Source organism: Oncorhynchus kisutch, unplaced genomic scaffold (genome assembly GCF_002021735.2).
Source record: "Oncorhynchus kisutch isolate 150728-3 unplaced genomic scaffold, Okis_V2 scaffold2654, whole genome shotgun sequence".
NCBI classification, from domain to species: domain Eukaryota; kingdom Metazoa; phylum Chordata; class Actinopteri; order Salmoniformes; family Salmonidae; genus Oncorhynchus; species Oncorhynchus kisutch.
Window position 1 is genome coordinate 3346 of NW_022264599.1, and position 22901 is coordinate 26246.

The 22901-nt window shown below is 41.0% G+C and overlaps 7 non-coding genes and 1 pseudogene across 7 annotated transcripts; 1 reads left to right on the top strand and 7 right to left on the bottom strand.

Moving 5' to 3' along the window:
* Positions 1–5141: 5141 nt before the first annotated feature.
* LOC116370596 (uncharacterized) lies at positions 5142–5250 on the top strand (annotated as a pseudogene).
* An 8256-nt stretch (positions 5251–13506) lies between these two features.
* Positions 13507–13625, bottom strand: LOC116370597 (5S ribosomal RNA). Its single transcript, XR_004208762.1, has one exon. It is a non-coding gene; the product is annotated as a 5S ribosomal RNA (ribosomal RNA).
* Positions 13626–14827: 1202 nt separating this feature from the next.
* Positions 14828–14946, bottom strand: LOC116370598 (5S ribosomal RNA). Its single transcript, XR_004208763.1, has one exon. It is a non-coding gene; the product is annotated as a 5S ribosomal RNA (ribosomal RNA).
* Positions 14947–16128: 1182 nt separating this feature from the next.
* LOC116370599 (5S ribosomal RNA) lies at positions 16129–16247 on the bottom strand. The gene has a single exon (XR_004208764.1). It is a non-coding gene; the product is annotated as a 5S ribosomal RNA (ribosomal RNA).
* Positions 16248–17456: 1209 nt separating this feature from the next.
* Positions 17457–17575, bottom strand: LOC116370593 (5S ribosomal RNA). The gene has a single exon (XR_004208759.1). It is a non-coding gene; the product is annotated as a 5S ribosomal RNA (ribosomal RNA).
* Positions 17576–18764: 1189 nt separating this feature from the next.
* On the bottom strand, positions 18765–18883 carry LOC116370600 (5S ribosomal RNA). Its single transcript, XR_004208765.1, has one exon. It is a non-coding gene; the product is annotated as a 5S ribosomal RNA (ribosomal RNA).
* A 1199-nt stretch (positions 18884–20082) lies between these two features.
* On the bottom strand, positions 20083–20201 carry LOC116370594 (5S ribosomal RNA). The gene has a single exon (XR_004208760.1). It is a non-coding gene; the product is annotated as a 5S ribosomal RNA (ribosomal RNA).
* Positions 20202–21384: 1183 nt separating this feature from the next.
* On the bottom strand, positions 21385–21503 carry LOC116370595 (5S ribosomal RNA). Its single transcript, XR_004208761.1, has one exon. It is a non-coding gene; the product is annotated as a 5S ribosomal RNA (ribosomal RNA).
* Positions 21504–22901: the final 1398 nt, after the last annotated feature.

Genomic DNA, 22901 nt, shown 5'->3' on the forward strand with positions numbered 1-22901 from the left:
CTGAACAAGGCAGTTCCTAGGCCGTCATTCTTATCTGACATGCCTAGTTAAAGGGTAACTACACCCCAAAATCAATGTCTTAATTGGTTTCCTGCTATGGTTTTAAACGTTGTCGTGGACATAGAAATATAACATGATTGGATGTTCTATTAAAAAGGTGTCCATTTTAGAGAGCGAAAACCTATAGATGCAGGGACAAACGGTCCCCCTTGCATTACCCATCCAAGTGGGTAATACTTGGATGGGAGACCGCCTGGGAATACCAGGTGCTGTAAGCTTTTTGTCACTGCCTTGTGGAATTTCAACTCTTATCTTCATTATCACGAAGATAATGGCGAGAGACGTGATGACAAACGAACTAATAGTCTCGTTTATGAACTTGACGGTTTATATTGGAGACGGCGCTATAATGGAAAAGCTGCGCAGCTGGGGTGTAGCCGCCGTCACGGATATCCGAAGGAGAGTTTGGCCGGGGACGGAGATCGTGGATGGAACGAGATACTGTAAGGTGAAGTTCACGGACACCGTGCAGTCTTTTGCCGTACTCCACAAAGTTCGAGACACAGGAGGGGGGTGAATACTTCAGGGTGATTCATGACAAGCAGGTCAGGGTGTGCGGTCTGTGTATTCAACCTGGGCATATTTTAAAAGACTGCCCTGACTTTAGGTGTTTTAAGTGCGGAAACCAGGGACACTATGCCAGAGAATGTGTCGGAGTAAGGGAGAGGGCAATGAGAGTCGGAAATGGATACAGAAAGCACAACGGACACGGGAAAGAGGTTGAGTTGGTTGGATGGGATGGATTTGGAGTTGGTTTCGGATACAGACGACACTGAAAAGGTAGAGAGAATAAGAGGAGGCCTGAGGAAGAGGAAAGCGGGGGACGTGAAAAAGGATGGAAAAGGGAAAAAACAAGTCAACATGTAAAGGATAATGAAGGCCATTTGTTTTATTGTATTTATATTAATGGTTAATTGTATGTCCCTAAATGTAAATGGTTTATGGACAAATTTCAAAATATAGTTCAAATGAAGAACGTGGATATCTTGTGTTTACAAGAGACGCATTGGGACAATGATTGTGTATTGAAAGTTAAAAAAATATGGAGGGATTTTATTTTTGTGAATAATGGTAGGGGGAACTCTAGTGGCATGGCTATTTTATTGAGGAAGGATGTGGTGGACAAACTGGTACATATATATGATGATAACAATGGGAGGATTTTAGTTTTTAAATTGAGTGTATGGATAGGATTTTTAGAATTCTAAATGTTTATGCTCCAAATAACGAAATAGAGCGCAAGGTTTTATTTATTGAAGTGGGACGATGGTGTGTGGGAAATTGCATTGTGGTGGGCGATTTTAATGTGAAAATGGACAGATTAGATATGACAAGGGGAGCTATCTTTAGAAGTGATGCATCTAGGGGGGTTTTAAAAAAGGTGATGTTTGAGAAAAAATTGACATATGGAGAGATGAAAATCCCGATAAACGGGAAGGCAGGTGGTTTTAGGGGAATTAAAACAAACTAGAATAGATTTGGTTTTAGTTAAAAAAGGCGTAAGAGATTTTATGAAAGATTAAGTATGTTTTTACAACTTTCAGTGACCATGCATATTTAATTTTCTCGGTGGGTTTAGAAAAGGAAGGAACAGGGGGTGGTACGTGGTGTATGAATGATAGTTATTTGGGGGATGAGGATTATTGTAAACAACTTACATCTTTGATAGCATGTGAAATGGAGGATAAGCAGAAAGATAATGATAAGTGTTTATGGTGGGACAAGGTTAAGGAAAAAATCAAAGGTTTTAAAAAAGGTATAAGATATGCAAGGAAAAAGAGGGGTCAGATGAAAGAGTTGAGAGCTAAATTGGATGAAGAAATGGGGAAGTATGATAGTGAACCTAATTATAATATAGAAACGTTTTAGAGTTGAAAGCTAAATTGAGTAAATATGACATAGATAAGTGTAAGGGGGCTATTATATTTTTTTGGGGGGGAGAAATGCACTTTTTTCTTGGATTAGAGAAGAGTACTCAAAGGAGAACATATCTTAGACAGATTGAAAATGTAAAGGATGAAGTAGTAGATGATTATGTAGAGATTTTAAAGACGGTGCAGAATTTTTATAGGGACTTATTTAAGAAAGGGGAGATGGAGGAGGGGTGTGTACAGGAGATTTTAGATAGTGTGGAGGTGAAAATTAATGTAGAGGATAAGTTGATGTGTGATGGGACGATTACAGTAAATGAAGTTATAGATGCGATTAAGGATTTACAGGTGAATAAGAGCCCTGGTGTTGATGGGATCATTGCAGAGTTTTATAAAATGTATGAAAGTCTTTTAGCTCCTATTTTATTGGAGGTTTACCACTATATGGAGGAGAATGACTGTGTTTCAGAATCGATGGTGACAGGGATGATAACTATATAAAAATGGAAAAGGGAGTAAGGTAAAATTGGAAAATTATAGGCCTATTAGTTTATTGAATGTGGATTACAAGATTTTAGCCAAAATGTTAGCGAATATGATGAAGAGTGTTTTACATTATATTATTGCACCAACACAGAATTATAGTGTTCCTGGGAGGGATATAGCTGACACAATTAATACAATTAGAGACGTGATACACAAAATGAATGGGGATAAGAGAAATGTACCTTTGTTTTACAAGGAAGTTTTTGAGGCTTGGGGGCAGTTTTTACCACACATTTCTTATGATTGTAACATTTTGGAAAATATTTTAAATCAGCCAATTTTTTTTAATCCTAAGATCAAGTATAATAATACAATGTTGTTTGTAAATATTTTCTGAGGGCTGGGATGAGACATTTGTGATATTTTATATGAAGTCATTCCAGGGTTTCTTCCTGTACAGGCTATTTATGACAATATTGTTGAGGTGGAGGATGAAATAAGCAAAACTACTGTAGGAAATATGTATAAGAAAATTGTGGGGTGTATTCCTGAGTGGGTGTTTTTAATAAATACAGAGGTGGTTAAGAGAGCTGGAGGTTTACCGGCTTTATTTTATGAAAGTAATGGAGTGAAACATTATTTGTCAGGTTTGAAAGTTAAAACAGTATATAGTAAATGTATCTTGCAGGAGATAAAAGTTCCTGCCTCGGAGAAAGTGTGGGCGAAGGTTTTTGTGGATTTGGATGTGAAATCAATATGGAAGAATGTTAATGTAAAATGTAATTCAATAGAATGTGAAGATAATGATTATAAAGTAAAACATAATAGGGTTTTTACTAATGTGGTTTTACATCAAATCAATAGAGATATTAATAGGGAATGTGACATTTGTCGTATAGGGGTGGAAGATTTTATGCACTTTTTCATTGACTGTAGTAGATTAAGAGGGTTTCATGCGTTTTTAAAAGGGTTGTTAGTGAAACATTGGGGGGAGGAGATTTTTAATGGAATAGAATGGAGGATATTTTTTCTGTTTGGTATTAATGGGAAAAGTAAAGTTTTGAATTTTAACTTGGTGAATTATGTTTTAAGTCATGCTAGATATGCTGTAAGATTAAGAAGGAACTTGTGTCATTATGAAGGGAAATGTGTGAGTGTGGAGGTATTTTTTAAGAGTATTTTGGAGAAAAATATAGAGATAATACATACATATGGTGGAGGCAACTTTGAAAAACAGTTTGTGTGGGGGAGTACATTTATTGGAATGTTACCAAATGGAAAACTTGTCTTTAATTACTAATTTGGATTTAGTGAGGGATTTAAATGTCAATTGATTGTATTTTCTTTCTGATTTTGTAAAATGGTGAATTGTTCATTGATTGAAACGCTGTAAAATTGTCTGTTTTTCATAATTATTTTTTATTTTTTATTTAAAAAATACGCCCGATCTGGTCCGATCTCGGAAGCTAAGCAGGGTCGGGCCTGGTTAGTACTTGGATGGGAGACCGCCTGGGAATACCAGGTGCTGTAAGCATTTTGCTCCAGCAGAGGGTTCTCTTGTGTCATGCGTGGAGCAACTCCCGTTTATTTATCACCCTAATAATGTTGTGTCTTTTTATTGGACTAAATGCAGTTTGTTAGTGCTTCCCTGCCCTGATCAAATCAAATAATGGACAATGCGTTTACCTCAAAAAATCTAGGCAGTGCATTCAGCATTTGTTTTTAGGCTAGGAGACTGTCAATGTCTGTAGTCCATTAGGGCCCTGTAAAATCCCCTTCAATGTTTTGACTGATTGCCCCCCCCCCCATTTATTTTTATAATAATTCCCCCTATTCCCCGTTGACCGTTTGTCCCTGCTTCTGCAGGTTTTCGCTCTCAAAAGTACACCTTTTTAATAGAAATATAACATGATTAGATGTTCTATGTCCACGGCAACATTTAAAACCCTAGCAGGAAACCACTTTTGAGGTCTGGAAAAAAAGGAAGACATATCGATTTTGGGGTGTAGTTACCCTTTTTTAGGCAAGGGTGCGCCAGGAAGAGACCTTTGTTTGGTTAAACGGTGTTACTGTAGCGCTCATGTGATTGCGGAGTTTGCAAAACAAATGGCCACTGTATTGATGCAAATAATCATGATATAATTCTGCCAGGCTGGCATAAGCTACTTTGCAGTTAACATTTGATTGAGAAGGTTTTTGTGGGAAGCCTTTCCTTCTCTACCGCAAGAAGGTTATCATTAGCCTCATCGCTAACGGCTACACAAAGTGTAGACATGTGCGCGCTCCGCACGCATGCGCACGGAAACTGGGCAGTCCTATTCAGTTTCTGAAAGTTGCGTGGAAATACAAATCACTGATGCATTTTGTTCATGTCTTATGATTCACTTGGGCAAATGAATGGATTTTCTAACAAGTTGAAGGGATTGAGTTGATTTCCGCCTTAGTTCAAGGCATTTTTGAATATGGTTGAATTTCGGTTTAATGTCTGTATTTCGTGATTCCGTGTGGGCGCGCTCTATTTTATAGGGCCCTAGTCCATGAAGTTGTCATAAGTATGAACCTAGGATATTCCCTCTTTTTCCCCCCCACAAGAGTGAAATATATGGTCTGGAAATGCAAGCAAGGTTTGAGCTTTTCAGTGTGTGTCACAAGGTGGACATTTCTCTGTCCCCTAAGAGTAAGCGACACGTTGACTTTATATAGTGTACCAAGAGATTGCCTTTCGCTTACGGCCATACCAGCCTGAATACGTCCGATCTCGGAAGCTAAGCAGGGTCGGGCCTGGTTAGTACTTGGATGGGAGACCGCCTGGGAATACCAGGTGCTGTAAGCATTTTGCTCCAGCAGAGGGTTCTCTTGTGTCATGCGTGGAGCAACTCCCGTTTATTTATCACCCTAATAATGTTGTGTCTTTTTATTGGACTAAATGCAGTTTGTTAGTGCTTCCCTGCCCTGATCAAATCAAATAATGGACAATGCGTTTACCTCAAAAAATCTAGGCAGTGCATTCAGCATTTGTCTTTAGGCTAGGAGACTGTCAATGTCTGTAGTCCATTAGGGCCCTGTAAAATCCCCTTCAATGTTTTGACTGATTGCCCCCCCCCCCCCCCCCCCCCATTTATTTTTATAATAATTCCCCCTATTCCCCGTTGACCGTTTGTCCCTGCTTCTGCAGGTTTTCGCTCTCAAAAGTACACCTTTTTAATAGAAATATAACATGCTCATAAACATCATATACATTTAGATTATAAAAGAGTTGTAAAAACTATGTATATGTTGTGCAAAGTATTTTGGATTCTCAGTCCACAGAATGGAACACCTATCAATTAACCATGAAAACGGGAGTTACCCCTGATATACACTATTGTGTTATATGTTGATAGGTCTAATAAACAAATATATTGTATACATTGATATTATTATTTTGTCAGAAATTCAAGCCGTTGATACAGTTGTGTACTCTATCGCCCGCCCTGCTGATCGTGCTCTATCTGAACTACATTATGCAAATTATTCTAATGATTGAAGTGTATGTACCTAGTATGTTGTACTAGTATAAACGTTAAGCTGACTTAAAAACATATTTATGAGTTAGTTAATTCAGAAGCTGAATATAAAAAGTGTGGCTTCTTACATAGAAATGGGTCAGGCCTCTTACTCAATAGCACAAAGCCGATCATTCAATCTATGTTCTTACTGGTTCTAGACTATGTTGAAAGAATCTAAATGAATGCAGCGACCACTTCATTAAAAACTATAGATGCATTTGACCGTAGAGGTAAATCAGCTCTTTCTCCCCCCTTACATGGGTAATAATCTCCAAGCTGCTCTAAACGTTGATGTTTTTGGTGTCTCTATGTTCATCTCTAGACTGGTGAATGAGGCCTGTTACAACTTTCTGACAAACCCTTTAAAGGGAGTTCGTGAAACCATTCAGTCGTGGATGTATGTAAAAACATATTTAACACGTATTGCAGGTTACAGAAGCCTCCTGTTTTACTATGAATCCCCACTCATCCTTGTTAGATCTTGATGTGTTGGCCGAAATATGAAATTACCTTTAGGATCTCTTACCACCCTATTACTTTGTGGTTCTAATCTCCCTCTTTCAAAATTGCCACTGTGAGCAAATCTCTAACACTCCTGATCCTTCCCATATATTTTAACCCTAAACCTCCCACAATAACTATTGTCTATTGTTAGTCTCCGTGACCTTACAGACAATATCCACGTTTAAAACAGATCGAAATACATTGTTGGATACAGTTTTCATGTCTTTCATTATGCAGACATTTGTTTTATTAGACTATATTTCTCATTGGGAATACGGTTGTCACCCCCCTTGGAGGCTTGGTGCATGTACAAAGAAAAAAAATACCACCCTGGGTGGCTGTTAACTAAAATAATGGCAATGCGTGTAGTCATGTTAAGGTTTTCATTGTTTTCTTGTCAGAGTTTTATGGTTTTGCATATGACTGTGCATTATATGCTGTCGTAATAGGGTTGAGGATCAGATCAAGTTGTCACGATCGTCATGGGTAATAAGAAGAGGACCAAAGCGCTGCATGGTGTGAATGCATCGTTTTAATGGATGACTAAAACACAAAGTAAACTAAACAAGCCAATAAATGAACGTGACGCTATATACCAAATGTGCTGACACAAGCACCTAACATAGACAATCACCCAACTATGACAACACAGGCTACCTAAATATGGTTCCCAATCAGAGACAACGACTAACACCGGCCTCTGATTGAAAACCATATCAGGCCAAACACAGAAAAAGACAAACTAGACATACAACATAGAATGCCCACTCAGATCACACCCATACCAAACAAAACCTATAAACATACCTAGCAAACTATGGTCAGGGCGTGACACAAACCTATTGGGAATTCTTGATCAATCAAAATGTACCTGTTTTCCGTATAGAATGACTTGTATACCGATTTTATTACAACTTTTTGTGTTTTGGCTTAGTGGTTGTTTCTTTACTAACTAGGAAAACTCAACAGTGTGTAAGTCTGAGAAACATTATTGAGCTGGTTGGTTTATTGTTGTTGAAAGCTTGAAATGTACACACATTGAGAAGTGATAATGCAGCTACAGTTTTAAAGTGGGTAATCGTATCATATATATATCCTTGCATGTTTGAATTAGAGCTCCTTTAAAGTGTTTTAGATGATGATAATAATGTTATATTATTCTTATAATAATACATATCTGCAAACCAAATGTATTTCTGAAAACCCCTTTTTGCTTCTTCAATAGTTGTAGATGTTCCAACGTTCGTAGATGATCCTCAGGGGCATATAACAACCTGGGTTGTTGTAGAGTGGGCATAAGTTCAACACTCAGGAGTCAATGTCCTAGCTTTGGTCTTTTTCATAGCCTGTGAGAGAGAATATATTCCACAGCCTTGGTTTCTAATCATACTTTCTAATCAATAAGCGGGTCAAGTAGACCCTAAGAGGGCAAAAGTTATTGTTTACAAACAGTGTGAATAAAAAAACATTGTTTCATTGTATAAATAGTCTTCATTTTTAAAAACATACATGTAAATGCCTAGAATTAATACCTCTGGTGATTCTGCGCAATGCACTTGGTGTCACGTTCTGACCTTTATTTCCTTTGTTTTGTATTTATTTAGTATGGTCAGGGCGTGAGTTGGGTGGGCAGTCTATGTTTGTTTTTTCTATCATTTGGGTATTTCTATGTTTCGGCCTAGTATGGTTCTCAATCAGAGGCAGGTGTCATTAGTTGTCTCTGATTGAGAATCATACTTAGGTAGCCTGGGTTTCACTGTGTGTTTGTGGGTGATTGTTCCTGTCTTTGTGTTTTGCACCAGATGGGACTGTTTTAGGTTTTCTCACATTTGTTGTTTTTGTTAGTTCTCATGTGTAGTTTCTTTATAAATGAAAGAATATGAATAACCACCACGCTGCGCTTTGGTCCGCCTCTCCTTCAGATGAAGAAAACCATTACACTTGGGCCACAGTTGTGCTTTTGTTGTTGGGGTCTGGAATATGTCGTGAGGCGGTGGTGGTTCCCGGGGTTGTTGTCGGGACGTTTAAATTCTCTGTTCTTGGAGTGTTTGGAAAAACGTTCATACAAAGACAGAATACTGTCTGTTTCATCGGTTCCTCCGATGTCATTCAGAGTCCCTAATGCATCCAAGTCACCCTATGTGTCCGATGTCCATCATACCTAAAAAAAACACACAAAAACATTGTCCCCCATGTTTAAAACACAAATAACTCGTGTTCAATATTACAATAATATCACGATAATATGCAAACAAAACCTTTAAATATATTTTTCACTTACTCAGCTCCCGAAATATCCATTAGGAGGGCTTCACAGACTATGTTATCTGTCCTGGGACTGCTGCCTGTTGTTTTACGAAGTCGTTCAGAGTGCACACTTTTCTTTTTTTAATATATAAATATTCTTGGGTATGTGATTATTTGGACTTATGCCTAAAAATGTGTGATCGTGAAGGGCTACGTAAAGGACAGGGCGCAGTTTGCTTCTGAGAATCTACGTCTAACAGTCGCTTCCCAATCACTTATGTCCAGTAGCCTTAAGAAATATCCATTAGGAGGGATTCACTTATTCACATCTCTTTTTTAATCTGTCCGGGCAGCTAAATATTCGGGCCTGTGGGTTTGCGCTAAAGCAGTGCTAACCGTGTTAAAAATAGATGCTCCCCGTTCTGGCCCTAACTTGCTAAAGTACGGAATGAGTATCATGTATGCAACCCCCCTGTATGTTTGGTTTAGAGATCAAAAGGCGTTGAATTCAAAGAGACATTCTGTCTACAACCGGTTTGGTGGGGTACCGGGGCGCTGATTAGATATCAGTGTTTAACCCCGGGCGGTCGGCCGATATCTGGACATGCCTTATGCCGGATAGTGCAAACCTTGGTTTCAAACGATTCTCTACAGATAGAGCGCTGGGCCCCCTGTTGAACCCACACCCTTTGGTTTCTGTAACGCACACACACACACACACACACACTCCTGCTGCTCCGTCACACGCCCACTCACGCACGCCCCCTGATTCTCCAGGTCTTTTTCCTTCGCGACAGAGCTGGGTGATGATGTGAAATACCTTTTCCCATAGTTACGGGTGAGATACAGTTTTTTAAATTTATTTTAATTGAATTCCAAAATATTTCGTATTTTGAATTAAGTAACAAATTTGAATAATATTTAAACATGCATCACGCGTGTTTTATGTAATAAAAAAAAACCTTGGAGGCCTGCAGTTGTACATTATTACAAACTTTAATAACCCGTAATGTTCCTAATAAAATAATACATGTTTTTTCAGATCTTACAGTTGTCTGCGCCAGACCCTAGCGTGAGAGAAAAGACCGCTTCCCCTTAGTTAAATGGGTGAGATACTGTTTTTAAAACCATTGATTTAATACCAAAATATATAGTACTAACTTTTTAAAGACATGTTAGAATTAATTACCATATTGTACTAATATTTAAACATGCATCATTAGGGTTTTTATGTAAAAACATTGGAGGTCTACAGTTGTACATTATTACAAACTTTATAACATACCATTGTAGGAAAGACTATAAATTGTTTCTGAGAATCTACGTCTAACAGTCGCCGTTATGTCAATTTGCCTTTATACATCTCATTGACCTACTGTCAACTCCCTCAGTTGTAAACATCTACAATAATCATTAGACGTACGCGTCAGAGTTATCATACCCCGTGTCCGGGTTTGTACAGAGTTGGTTAAATCAGCTCTTTTGCTACCCACTTACATGGCTAATAATCTCCAAGCTGCTCTAAGCGGTGATGCTTTTGGTGTCTCTAGGTTCATCTCTAGACTGTTGTTGAATGAGGCCTGTTACAACTTTCTGACAAAACCTTTAAATGTAGTTTGTGAAACCATTCAGTCGTGGATGTATGTAAAACATATTTAACACGTATTGCAGGTTACAGAAGCCTCCTGTTGTACTATGAATCCCCACTCATCCCTGTTAGATCTTGATGTGTTGGCCGAAATATGAAATTACCTCTTCCCCTATCATTAAAGCGTGAGATACATTTTTAAAACCAGTGATTTAATTCAAAATATTTAGTACCTACATTTTAACACATGTTATAATTCCAAAATGTTTACTATTTCTTACAGATAGAGGGTCCGGTTAGCCCTGACCAATATCCGTTTCGAATTCATCAACTCAAAGACGCTTGCCCGCTCCATCAAAACTCCGTAAGTTTTCCCTCCATGTGTAGATCAACCGTTCCTGCCTGTAAATTCTGGGTATGCCCACATCATTAATTAATAAGATGTGTAGAAAACTGTTTAGCCATAGTTAAAGGCCTTTCATAAAGAGGCTGTCATGATTGCCTGTGCCACATGTTTAACACGTATTGCTTGTTACCTAATACTACTGTTGTACATTTAATATCCACTAGCAGATTTTGTCGCATTTGCACAAATTCTGTCATGTTACTGTGGTCTTTTTATATGTCAGTAAATATGTGTGTAAAGTGTATATGTTTATAGGCCCAATATGTAGGCCCAGTATATGTTTCAGTCTTATGTTTAGAATTGACTGATCTACACAGGGTTGAATGCAGTGATTTTCAAAATGGCAGGTTATGTCCATCAAAATAAGTTTTGGGTTAATTTAACCACTTCCGGCTGCTCCAGGAAGCTTAGAATCGACACAGGTAGACCTCATAGTGGCCTGATGGATTGTCATCGAAGACAGGTTCATACGGCATTCATAACCCACATAGGCTTCAGGTTGAATTTAGGGTTGCAGGCAATGTATTCCTATTTGGAGAGGTCAGTGAAAACTGTTTGATGTAGACACCTTCTTTTAACTGTTAAGGGTTAATGCTACACGGTCAAGGTTAGGCTTGCACAGATCGGGAGGACCTCAGGAACGTACCTGAGGTCGAATTGTGCTTTTCACCCTAATGGTTCTCTCACTGTCACCCAAAAGCAAATGACATTTAGGGCCAGGCTTAATTTTGGGCCTAACTTTTTTCACGGTCGCTGCACTCAGAGCGAGCTAAGGTCAAGCGGGGCATCTCGTTGAACTCAGCACGGCCTTGAGAATATGGAAATGCCATTGAAGGCTCTGTGTGTCTTTAAGTACCGCACTTTGTCACTCCATCCTTGCTGTGTGTGTGTGTGTGTGTGTGTGTTAGAGAGCTTTTCTTTGACATCTGTTAAGAAAAATGATTGATTTACAGTTCATGAGGGTTGCTTAATCACAAATATGAAGTTTTAAAAAGATCTGACCTTTTTAACCCTTCGAAACAGCACCTATGACACCATTTTAAGGCACTTCCGGTTGGCACAGGAAGCTGAACATGAACACATATCCTCATTTGGGTAGGCTCTTACGGAATCCTGAGTTTTAAGCCTTTATGTTTAGAATTGACTGATCTACACAGGGTTGAATGCAGTGATTTTCAAAATTGCAGGTTATGTATATCAAAACACTTTTAGGCTGAATTTAATCACTTCCAGTTGCTTCAGGAAGCTTAGAATCAACACAGGTAGACCTCATAGTGGCCTGATGGATTGTCATCGAAGACAGGTTCATACGGCATTCATAACCCACATAGGCTTCAGGTTGAATTTAGGGTTGCGGGCAATGTATTACTATGGGGAGAGAAGTCAGTGAAAACTGTTTGATGTCGACACCTTCTTTTACCTGTTAAGGGTTAATGCTACACGGTCAAGGTTAGGCTTGCACAGATCGGGAGGACCTCAGGAATGTACCTGAGGTCGAATTATGCTTCTCACCCTAATGGTTCTCTCACTGTCACCCAAAAGCAAATGACATTTAGGGCCAGGCTTAATTTTGGGCCTACTTTTTCTCATAGTCACTGTGCTTAGACCGAGCGAGCTACGGTCAAGCGGGGCATCGCGTTGAATTCGGCACAGCCTAGAGATTATGGTAATACCATTGCAGGCTCTGTGTGTCTTTAAGCACCGCACTTTGTCATCTGTTGGGAAAATGTTGTCGTGGACAAAAAACATCTAATCGTGTTAAATTTCGATTAAAAAGGTGTACTTTTGAGAGCGAAAACCTGCAGAATCAGGGCAGGGCAGGGAAGCACTAACAAACTGCATTTAGTCCAATAAAAAGAAACAACATTATTAGGGTGATAAATAAACGGGAGTTGCTCCACGCATGACACACACTTGTTAGAAAATCCATTCATTTGCCCAAGTAAATCATAAGACATGAACAAAATGCATCAGTGATTTGTATTTCCACGCAACTTTCAGAAACTGAATAGGACTGCCCAGTTTCCGTGCGCATGCGTGCGGAGCGCGCACATGTCTACACTTTGTGTAGCCGTTAGCGATGAGGCTAATGATAACCTTCTTGTGGTAGAGAAGGAAAGGCTTCCCACAAAAACCTTCTCAATCAAATGTTAACTGCAAAGTAGCTTATGCCAGCCTGGCAGAATTATATCATGATTATTTGCATCAATACAGTGGCCATTTGTTTTGCAAACTCCGCAATCACATGAGCGCTACAGTAACACCGTTTAACCAAACAAAGGTCTCTTCCTGGCGCACCCTTGCCTAAAAAAGGGTAACTACACCCCAAAATCGATATGTCTTCTTTTTTTCCAGACCTCAAAAGTGGTTTCCTGCTAGGGTTTTAAATGTTGCCGTGGACATAGAACATCTAATCATGTTATATTTCTATTAAAAAGGTGTACTTTTGAGAGCGAAAACCTGCAGAAGCAGGGACAAACGGTCAACGGGGAATAGGGGGAATTATTATAAAAATAAATGGGGGGGGGGGGGGGCAATCAGTCAAAACATTGAAGGGGATTTTACAGGGCCCTAATGGACTACAGACATTGACAGTCTCCTAGCCTAAAAACAAATGCTGAATGCACTGCCTAGATTTTTGGAGGTAAACGCATTGTCCATTATTTGATTTGATCAGGGCAGGGAAGCACTAACAAACTGCATTTAGTCCAATAAAAAGACACAACATTATTAGGGTGATAAATAAACGGGAGTTGCTCCACGCATGACACAAGAGAACCCTCTGCTGGAGCAAAATGCTTACAGCACCTGGTATTCCCAGGCGGTCTCCCATCCAAGTACTAACCAGGCCCGACCCTGCTTAGCTTCCGAGATCGGACGAGATCGGGCGTATTCAGGCTGGTATGGCCGTAAGCGAAAGGCAATCTCTTGGTACACTATATAAAGTCAACGTGTCGCTTACTCTTAGGGGGCAGAGAAATGTCCACCTTGTGACACACACTGAAAAGCTCAAACCTTGCTTGCATTTCCAGACCATATATTTCACTCTTGTGGGGGGGAAAAAGAGGGAATATCCTAGGTTCATACTTATGACAACTTCATGGACTAGGGCCCTATAAAATAGAGCGCGCCCACACGGAATCACGAAATACAAACATTAAACCGAAATTCAACCATATTCAAAAATGCCTTGAACTAAGGCGGAAATCAACTCAATCCCTTCAACTTGTTAGAAAATCCATTCATTTGCCCAAGTGAATCATAAGACATGAACAAAATGCATCAGTGATTTGTATTTCCACGCAACTTTCAGAAACTGAATAGGACTGCCCAGTTTCCGTGCGCATGCGTGCGGAGCGCGCACATGTCTACACTTTGTGTAGCCGTTAGCGATGAGGCTAATGATAACCTTCTTGTGGTAGAGAAGGAAAGGCTTCCCACAAAAACCTTCTCAATCAAATGTTAACTGCAAAGTAGCTTATGCCAGCCTGGCAGAATTATATCATGATTATTTGCATCAATACAGTGGCCATTTGTTTTGCAAACTCCGCAATCACATGAGCGCTACAGTAACACCGTTTAACCAAACAAAGGTCTCTTCCTGGCGCACCCTTGCCTAAAAAAGGGTAACTACACCCCAAAATCGATATGTCTTCTTTTTTTCCAGACCTCAAAAGTGGTTTCCTAATAGGGTTTTTAATGTTGCCGTGGACATAGAACATCTAATCATGTTATATTTCTATTAAAAAGGTGTACTTTTGAGAGCGAAAACCTGCAGAAGCAGGGACAAACGGTCAACGGGGAATAGGGGGAATTATTATAAAAATAAATGGGGGGGGGGGGGGGGGGGGGGGGCAATCAGTCAAAACATTGAAGGGGATTTTACAGGGCCCTAATGGACTACAGACATTGACAGTCTCCTAGCCTAAAAACAAATGCTGAATGCACTGCCTAGATTTTTGGAGGTAAACGCATTGTCCATTATTTGATTTGATCAGGGCAGGGAAGCACTAACAAACTGCATTTAGTCCAATAAAAAGACACAACATTATTAGGGTGATAAATAAACGGGAGTTGCTCCACGCATGACACAAGAGAACCCTCTGCAGGAGCAAAATGCTTACAGCACCTGGTATTCCCAGGCGGTCTCCCATCCAAGTACTAACCAGGCCCGACCCTGCTTAGCTTCCGAGATCGGACGAGATCGGGCGTATTCAGGCTGGTATGGCCGTAAGCGAAAGGCAATCTCTTGGTACACTATATAAAGTCAACGTGTCGCTTACTCTTAGGGGGCAGAGAAATGTCCACCTTGTGACACACACTGAAAAGCTCAAACCTTGCTTGCATTTCCAGACCATATATTTCACTCTTGTGGGGGGGAAAAAGAGGGAATATCCTAGGTTCATACTTATGACAACTTCATGGACTAGGGCCCTATAAAATAGAGCGCGCCCACACGGAATCACGAAATACAGACATTAAACCGAAATTCAACCATATTCAAAAATGCCTTGAACTAAGGCGGAAATCAACTCAAGCCCTTCAACTTGTTAGAAAATCCATTCATTTGCCCAAGTGAATCATAAGACATGAACAAAATGCATCAGTGATTTGTATTTCCACGCAACTTTCAGAAACTGAATAGGACTGCCCAGTTTCCGTGCGCATGCGTGCGGAGCGCACATGTCTACACTTTGTTAGCGATGAGGCTAATGATAACCTTCTTGTGGTAGAGAAGGAAAGGCTTCCCACAAAAACCTTCTCAATCAAATGTTAACTGCAAAGTAGCTTATGTCAGCCTGGCAGAATTATATCATGATTATTTGCATCAATACAGTGGCCATTTGTTTTGCAAACTCCGCAATCACATGAGCGCTACAGTAACACCGTTTAACCAAACAAAGGTCTCTTCCTGGCGCACCCTTGCCTAAAAAAGGGTAACTACACCCCAAAATCGATATGTCTTCTTTTTTTCCAGACCTCAAAAGTGGTTTCCTGCTAGGGTTTTTAATGTTGCCGTGGACATAGAACATCTAATCATGTTATATTTCTATTAAAAAGGTGTACTTTTGAGAGCGAAAACCTGCAGAAGCAGGGACAAACGGTCAACGGGGAATAGGGGGAATTATTATAAAAATAAATGGGGGGGGGGGGGGCAATCAGTCAAAACATTGAAGGGGATTTTACAGGGCCCTAATGGACTACAGACATTGACAGTCTCCTAGCCTAAAAACAAATGCTGAATGCACTGCCTAGATTTTTGGAGGTAAACGCATTGTCCATTATTTGATTTGATCAGGGCAGGGAAGCAGTAACAAACTGCATTTAGTCCAATAAAAAGACACAACATTATTAGGGTGATAAATAAACGGGAGTTGCTCCACGCATGACACAAGAGAACCCTCTGCTGGAGCAAAATGCTTACAGCACCTGGTATTCCCAGGCGGTCTCCCATCCAAGTACTAACCAGGCCCGACCCTGCTTAGCTTCCGAGATCGGACGAGATCGGGCGTATTCAGGCTGGTATGGCCGTAAGCGAAAGGCAATCTCTTGGTACACTATATAAAGTCAACGTGTCGCTTACTCTTAGGGGGCAGAGAAATGTCCACCTTGTGACACACACTGAAAAGCTCAAACCTTGCTTGCATTTCCAGACCATATATTTCACTCTTGTGGGGGGGAAAAAGAGGGAATATCCTAGGTTCATACTTATGACAACTTCATGGACTAGGGCCCTATAAAATAGAGCGCGCCCACACGGAATCACGAAATACAAACATTAAACCGAAATTCAACCATATTCAAAAATGCCTTGAACTAAGGCGGAAATCAACTCAATCCCTTCAACTTGTTAGAAAATCCATTCATTTGCCCAAGTGAATCATAAGACATGAACAAAATGCATCAGTGATTTGTATTTCCACGCAACTTTCAGAAACTGAATAGGACTGCCCAGTTTCCGTGCGCATGCGTGCGGAGCGCGCACATGTCTACACTTTGTGTAGCCGTTAGCGATGAGGCTAATGATAACCTTCTTGTGGTAGAGAAGGAAAGGCTTCCCACAAAAACCTTCTCAATCAAATGTTAACTGCAAAGTAGCTTATGCCAGCCTGGCAGAATTATATCATGATTATTTGCATCAATACAGTGGCCATTTGTTTTGCAAACTCCGCAATCACATGAGCGCTACAGTAACACCGTTTAACCAAACAAAGGTCTCTTCCTGGCGCACCCTTGCCTAAAAAAGGGTAACTACACCCCAAAATCGATATGTCTTCTTTTTTTCCAGACCTCAAAAGTGGTTTCCTAATAGGGTTTTTAATGTTGCCGTGGACATAGAACATCTAATCATGTTATATTTCTATTAAAAATGTGTACTTTTGAGAGCGAAAACCTGCAGAAGCAGGGACAAACGGTCAACGGGGAATAGGGGGAATTATTATAAAAATAAATGGGGGGGGGGGGGGGGGGGGGGGGGGGGGGGCAATCAGTCAAAACATTGAAGGGGATTTTACAGGGCCCTAATGGACTACAGACATTGACAGTCTCCTAGCCTAAAAACAAATGCTGAATGCACTGCCTAGATTTTTTGAGGTAAACGCATTGTCCATTATTTGATTTGATCAGGGCAGGGAAGCACTAACAAACTGCATTTAGTCCAATAAAAAGACACAACATTATTAGGGTGATAAATAAACGGGAGTTGCTCCACGCATGACACAAGAGAACCCTCTGCAGGAGCAAAATGCTTACAGCACCTGGTATTCCCAGGCGGTCACCCATCCAAGTACTAACCAGGCCCGACCCTGCTTAGCTTCCGAGATCGGACGAGATCGGGCGTATTCAGGCTGGTATGGCCGTAAGCGAAAGGCAATCTCTTGGTACACTATATAAAGTCAACGTGTCGCTTACTCTTAGGGGGCAGAGAAATGTCCACCTTGTGACACACACTGAAAAGCTCAAACCTTGCTTGCATTTCCAGACCATATATTTCACTCTTGTGGGGGGGAAAAAGAGGGAATATCCTAGGTTCATACTTATGACAACTTCATGGACTAGGGCCCTATAAAATAGAGCGCGCCCACACGGAATCACGAAATACAGACATTAAACCGAAATTCAACCATATTCAAAAATGCCTTGAACTAAGGCGGAAATCAACTCAATCCCTTCAACTTGTTAGAAAATCCATTCATTTGCCCAAGTGAATCATAAGACATGAACAAAATGCATCAGTGATTTGTATTTCCACGCAACTTTCAGAAACTGAATAGGACTGCCCAGTTTCCGTGCGCATGCGTGCGGAGCGCGCACATGTCTACACTTTGTTAGCGATGAGGCTAATGATAACCTTCTTGTGGTAGAGAAGGAAAGGCTTCCCACAAAAACCTTCTCAATCAAATGTTAACTGCAAAGTAGCTTATGCCAGCCTGGCAGAATTATATCATGATTATTTGCATCAATACAGTGGCCATTTGTTTTGCAAACTCCGCAATCACATGAGCGCTACAGTAACACCGTTTAACCAAACAAAGGTCTCTTCCTGGCGCACCCTTGCCTAAAAAAGGGTAACTACACCCCAAAATCGATATGTCTTCTTTTTTTCCAGACCTCAAAAGTGGTTTCCTGCTAGGGTTTTTAATGTTGCCGTGGACATAGAACATCTAATCATGTTATATTTCTATTAAAAATGTGTACTTTTGAGAGCGAAAACCTGCAGAAGCAGGGACAAACGGTCAACGGGGAATAGGGGGAATTATTATAAAAATAAATGGGGGGGGGGGGGGGGGGGCAATCAGTCAAAACATTGAAGGGGATTTTACAGGGCCCTAATGGACTACAGACATTGACAGTCTCCTAGCCTAAAAACAAATGCTGAATGCACTGCCTAGATTTTTGGAGGTAAACGCATTGTCCATTATTTGATTTGATCAGGGCAGGGAAGCACTAACAAACTGCATTTAGTCCAATAAAAAGACACAACATTATTAGGGTGATAAATAAACGGGAGTTGCTCCACGCATGACACAAGAGAACCCTCTGCTGGAGCAAAATGCTTACAGCACCTGGTATTCCCAGGCGGTCTCCCATCCAAGTACTAACCAGGCCCGACCCTGCTTAGCTTCCGAGATCGGACGAGATCGGGCGTATTCAGGCTGGTATGGCCGTAAGCGAAAGGCAATCTCTTGGTACACTATATAAAGTCAACGTGTCGCTTACTCTTAGGGGGCAGAGAAATGTCCACCTTGTGACACACACTGAAAAGCTCAAACCTTGCTTGCATTTCCAGACCATATATTTCACTCTTGTGGGGGGGAAAAAGAGGGAATATCCTAGGTTCATACTTATGACAACTTCATGGACTAGGGCCCTATAAAATAGAGCGCGCCCACACGGAATCACGAAATACAAACATTAAACCGAAATTCAACCATATTCAAAAATGCCTTGAACTAAGGCGGAAATCAACTCAATCCCTTCAACTTGTTAGAAAATCCATTCATTTGCCCAAGTGAATCATAAGACATGAACAAAATGCATCAGTGATTTGTATTTCCACGCAACTTTCAGAAACTGAATAGGACTGCCCAGTTTCCGTGCGCATGCGTGCGGAGCGCGCACATGTCTACACTTTGTGTAGCCGTTAGCGATGAGGCTAATGATAACCTTCTTGTGGTAGAGAAGGAAAGGCTTCCCACAAAAACCTTCTCAATCAAATGTTAACTGCAAAGTAGCTTATGCCAGCCTGGCAGAATTATATCATGATTATTTGCATCAATACAGTGGCCATTTGTTTTGCAAACTCCGCAAACACATGAGCGCTACAGTAACACCGTTTAACCAAACAAAGGTCTCTTCCTGGCGCACCCTTGCCTAAAAAAGGGTAACTACACCCCAAAATCGATATGTCTTCTTTTTTTCCAGACCTCAAAAGTGGTTTCCTGCTAGGGTTTTTAATGTTGCCGTGGACATAGAACATCTAATCATGTTATATTTCTATTAAAAAGGTGTACTTTTGAGAGCGAAAACCTGCAGAAGCAGGGACAAACGGTCAACGGGGAATAGGGGGAATTATTATAAAAATAAATGGGGGGGGGGGGGGGGGGGGGCAATCAGTCAAAACATTGAAGGGGATTTTACAGGGCCCTAATGGACTACAGACATTGACAGTCTCCTAGCCTAAAAACAAATGCTGAATGCACTGCCTAGATTTTTGGAGGTAAACGCATTGTCCATTATTTGATTTGATCAGGGCAGGGAAGCACTAACAAACTGCATTTAGTCCAATAAAAAGACACAACATTATTAGGGTGATAAATAAACGGGAGTTGCTCCACGCATGACACAAGAGAACCCTCTGCAGGAGCAAAATGCTTACAGCACCTGGTATTCCCAGGCGGTCTCCCATCCAAGTACTAACCAGGCCCGACCCTGCTTAGCTTCCGAGATCGGACGAGATCGGGCGTATTCAGGCTGGTATGGCCGTAAGCGAAAGGCAATCTCTTGGTACACTATATAAAGTCAACGTGTCGCTTACTCTTAGGGGGCAGAGAAATGTCCACCTTGTGACACACACTGAAAAGCTCAAACCTTGCTTGCATTTCCAGACCATATATTTCACTCTTGTGGGGGGGAAAAAGAGGGAATATCCTAGGTTCATACTTATGACAACTTCATGGACTAGGGCCCTATAAAATAGAGCGCGCCCACACGGAATCACGAAATACAGACATTAAACCGAAATTCAACCATATTCAAAAATGCCTTGAACTAAGGCGGAAATCAACTCAAGCCCTTCAACTTGTTAGAAAATCCATTCATTTGCCCAAGTGAATCATAAGACATGAACAAAATGCATCAGTGATTTGTATTTCCACGCAACTTTCAGAAACTGAATAGGACTGCCCAGTTTCCGTGCGCATGCGTGCGGAGCGCACATGTCTACACTTTGTTAGCGATGAGGCTAATGATAACCTTCTTGTGGTAGAGAAGGAAAGGCTTCCCACAAAAACCTTCTCAATCAAATGTTAACTGCAAAGTAGCTTATGTCAGCCTGGCAGAATTATATCATGATTATTTGCATCAATACAGTGGCCATTTGTTTTGCAAACTCCGCAATCACATGAGCGCTACAGTAACACCGTTTAACCAAACAAAGGTCTCTTCCTGGCGCACCCTTGCCTAAAAAAGGGTAACTACACCCCAAAATCGATATGTCTTCTTTTTTCCAGACCTCAAAAGTGGTTTCCTGCTAGGGTTTTTAATGTTGCCGTGGACATAGAACATCTAATCATGTTATATTTCTATTAAAAATGTGTACTTTTGAGAGCGAAAACCTGCAGAAGCAGGGACAAACGGTCAACGGGGAATAGGGGGAATTATTATAAAAATAAATGGGGGGGGGGGGGGGGCAATCAGTCAAAACATTGAAGGGGATTTTACAGGGCCCTAATGGACTACAGACATTGACAGTCTCCTAGCCTAAAAACAAATGCTGAATGCACTGCCTAGATTTTTGGAGGTAAACGCATTGTCCATTATTTGATTTGATCAGGGCAGGGAAGCACTAACAAACTGCATTTAGTCCAATAAAAAGACACAACATTATTAGGGTGATAAATAAACGGGAGTTGCTCCACGCATGACACAAGAGAACCCTCTGCTGGAGCAAAATGCTTACAGCACCTGGTATTCCCAGGCGGTCTCCCATCCAAGTACTAACCAGGCCCGACCCTGCTTAGCTTCCGAGATCGGACGAGATCGGGCGTATTCAGGCTGGTATGGCCGTAAGCGAAAGGCAATCTCTTGGTACACTATATAAGTCAACGTGTCGCTTACTCTTAGGGGGCAGAGAAATGTCCACCTTGTGACACACACTGAAAAGCTCAAACCTTGCTTGCATTTCCAGACCATATATTTCACTCTTGTGGGGGGGAAAAAGAGGGAATAATCCTAGGTTCATACTTATGACAACTTCAATGGACTAGGGCCCTATAAAATAGAGCGCGCCCACACGGAATCACGAAATACAAACATTAAACCGAAATTCAACCATATTCAAAAATGCCTTGAACTAAGGCGGAAATCAACTCAATCCCTTCAACTTGTTAGAAAATCCATTCATTTGCCCAAGTGAATCATAAGACATGAACAAAATGCATCAGTGATTTGTATTTCCACGCAACTTTCAGAAACTGAATAGGACTGCCCAGTTTCCGTGCGCATGCGTGCGGAGCGCGCACATGTCTACACTTTGTGTAGCCGTTAGCGGATTGAGGCTAATGATAACCTTCTTGTGGTAGAGAAGGAAGGCTTCCCACAAAAACCTTCTCAATCAATGTTAACTGCAAAGTAGCTTATGCCAGCCTGGCAGAATTATATCATGATTATTTGCATCAATACAGTGGCCATTTGTTTTGCAAACTCCGCACACCATGAGCGCTACAGTAACACCGTTTAACCAAACAAAGGTCTCTCCTGGCGCCCCTTGCCTAAAAAAGGGTAACCACCCAAAATCGATATGTCTTCTTTTTTTCCAGACCTCAAAAGTGGTTCCTGCTAGGGTTTTTAATGTTGCCGTGGACATAGAACATCTAATCATGTTATATTTCTATTAAAAAGGTGTACTTTTGAGAGCGAAAACCTGCAGAAGCAGGGACAAACGGTCAACGGGGAATAGGGGGATTATTATAAAAATAAAGGGGGGGGGGGGGGGGGCAATCAGTCAAAACATTGAAGGGGATTTACAGGGCCCTAATGGACTACAGACTTGAAGTCTCCTAGCCTAAAACAAATGCTGAATGCACTGCCTAGATTTTTGGAGGTAACGCATTGTCCATTATTTGATTTGATCAGGCAGGGAAGCACTAACAAACTGCATTTAGTCCAATAAAAGACACAACATTATTAGGGTGATAAATAAACGAGGTTGCTCCACGCATGACACAAGAGAACCCTCTGCTGGAGCACAATTGCTTACAGCACCTGTTACCCCGGTCCCTCCCCTCCACGTACTAACCAGGCCCGACCCGTGCTTAGCTTCCGATATCGCCGGATCGGGCGTATTCAGGCTGGTATGGCCGTAAGCGAGGCAATCTCTTGGTACACTATATAAAGTCAACGTGTCGCTTACTCTTAGGGGCAGAGAAATGTCCACCTTGTTGACACACACTGAAAAGCTCAAACCTTGC